We start from the raw sequence: 2,500 nt of genomic DNA, 5'->3' as shown, positions 1-2,500 counted from the left end.
TCAAACAGCTGCCACTTTCGAGCAGGTGTTTTTTTTTTCCAGATATTTTAGATGTTTTAATGGAGATGAAAAGCATCACATGACACTTTTAAAGCTCATGACTAATGTATTCATGTGATCACTTCGACCAACACAAACAGTCGAACAGTTGTAAATTCTGAGTAATGAAGGACATGATGGAGGAGAAACTCACGGTTTGTGGTGCAGAGCGCTCGGTGATGTTCTCCATGTCCGTGCTGGAGCTCCACAGCTTGGACTCGAAGCGCACCGACGCGCTGAATTATTCACCCAGTCTTCCATTAGATCAGAGCCGACAATTAATTATTCATCCCCGTGTCCCCCATTCAGCGCCGACTGGTGACGTCATCTACCCTCCTGCCCTCCTGAGAGTGGTCTGTCTGTCTTTACTGATTCATAAATCTACATGAACATCAGCATCATCCAGGCATGTGGACTGGAACTAAAGAAACATGTTTCTCCGGCGCGCGCACTGGTGATCAATCCTGTGATTATATCGGTGTAAATCACACACACAATGAGTTTATTACATCTGAGCCGAAAATCTGATATTCAGATCTCTATAAAGCTTCCACTAAAAACCTGTCTGATAAAAAACATCCCTAAACTGCAGTCTAATGTTTTATCAGTTTCGAGTAGATTCAATTTTAATGTCTTTTTGCTTTAGGCACATGAACAGAGCCAATAAATGCAGTCAGCATCTAATCAGACGTGCACAAATATCTTATTTACAATTTATATTAAATTATCAATCAATAAATGTTTATTATCTGAGGATCCTGAACATCTCGCAGAATATTGGTCTCCTTTTTAATCATGTTGAGGCTATGCTCATATATTAGATGATGCTCATTTAGTGTATTCAGTGTGTTTATACATCACACACACACACACACACACACACACACACACACACACACACACACACACACACAGAACCAAAATCTGAAAATAAACGTAGAATCAGAAATCCGAGTTGTGACGATGTGATGTGACACAGGATAAAAGCTGATAGAGCTCTCAGGATGAGGTTCTTCATTCTCCAGGTGCTGTGTTGATGTTCTGACAGATCTAGTGCTGTTACTTGTACTGTTCCTCTGTGGTTGATTTCCTTAGTGTGTGTGTACACCTGGTCTGTGTCTGACCCATTATCTCTTTATCTGCTCAGCTGACCAGTGTTTCTGTTTTTCATTGCAAAGTCTTGCTGATTATATGATGGTTCTCTCAGGTTCTTCACTGTCGGTAATTATATTATAGTTTATTAACATGATACTGATTCTGCGTATGTACACACACACACACACACACACACACACACACACACACACACACACACACAGTGTACCATCATACAGCATGATACACAGGTCCTATAAGAGCCCAGATGTTCCAGCTGCCTTTGTTTCTGCTTATTATCAGATGAAGCTGAAGTGAAATGCAACTTTTACAAAATGACAAACAAAACCTGAGATCTGCAACATGGCTCTGAGTAGTATAAGTGTGTAACCTGTGTGTGTGTGTGTGTGTGTGTGTGTGTGTGTGTTTACTCTGATCAGTGATGTGGCACCTAATTCATTTTTAATTCCCTCTGGAGAATGACTCTTGAGGCTCAAGTGGAGCTCAGGTTCTGTTCGAGACAACCTGTCGCTATGGTGACAGTGTCAGCAGTAAAAACCTGTTGTGGTACAATCTGTTTTCCAAACACACACAAACACACAAACAGACACACACACACACACACACACACACACACACACACACACACATATTCACACATATTCACACATTTACATTCCAAGCATGTTAGCATTAAAGGTTTGAGCTAAAAAAAGAAATGATCAGATCTCCTGCATTTATGATGATGATGATGATGATGATGATGATAATGGATACTATTGTCTCACTGCCAGTATGAGTCTCTTTAGCCTTATGGGGAGAGAGTAGGATGAACAGTACTGTGTGTGTGTGTTTGTGTATGTGTGTGTGTGTGTGTGTGTGTGTGTGTGTGTGTGTGTGTGTGTGTGTGTGTGTGCGGCAGCTGCACCCTGAATGAGGCATCAGAAAAATAAATGTGTACATAAAAACAAACACAAAAGCCATTAAAGCATTAAAGTGTCTTTATAGCAGCAGATTGTTTACAGAGTGACATCAGAATTCTACAAAAACACAAATACACACTCAAACACTCACAACAACATTATACCATTAAATATAACACAACTCAGGTCAGTGTGGACCAGGAAATCACATGGGTGGAGTGACTACCAGTATTATTGTGTAGATTTAATTATGATTTTATATGTAGATATTTTAATACTGGATCAGTTTATTATTTTGTTCTGCCCCGTAAAGAGAAATGAGCGACTCTTTATAACAGATACATCAACTATTAAAACAGCATTATTACTAACCCTAACCCTAACCCCTAACCCTAACCCCTAACCCCTAACCCTAACCCTAACCCTAACCCTAACCCTAACCC

The 2,500-nt window shown here is 40.1% G+C and overlaps 1 protein-coding gene across 4 annotated transcripts in view; it reads right to left on the bottom strand.

Moving 5' to 3' along the window:
• Nucleotides 1-524, bottom strand: part of slc7a14b (solute carrier family 7 member 14b) — a 43,498-nt gene extending 42,974 nt beyond the window's left edge. For 3 of the 4 annotated variants that reach the window (XR_006923669.1, XM_046833406.1, XM_046833408.1), the window contains exon 1: nt 194-524. The gene's annotated coding sequence lies outside the window, so the exon portion shown is untranslated. Of the gene's footprint in view, nt 3-193 lie in introns of those variants that run through there. The other variant, XM_046833407.1, reaches the window with a different exon arrangement.
• Nucleotides 525-2,500: the final 1,976 nt, after the last annotated feature.

Source organism: Silurus meridionalis, chromosome 21, assembly GCF_014805685.1.
Source record: "Silurus meridionalis isolate SWU-2019-XX chromosome 21, ASM1480568v1, whole genome shotgun sequence".
Lineage (NCBI taxonomy): Eukaryota > Metazoa > Chordata > Actinopteri > Siluriformes > Siluridae > Silurus > Silurus meridionalis.
The sequence above is the reverse complement of the archived record's forward strand: the minus strand, read 5'-3'. Positions and strand labels throughout refer to the sequence as shown.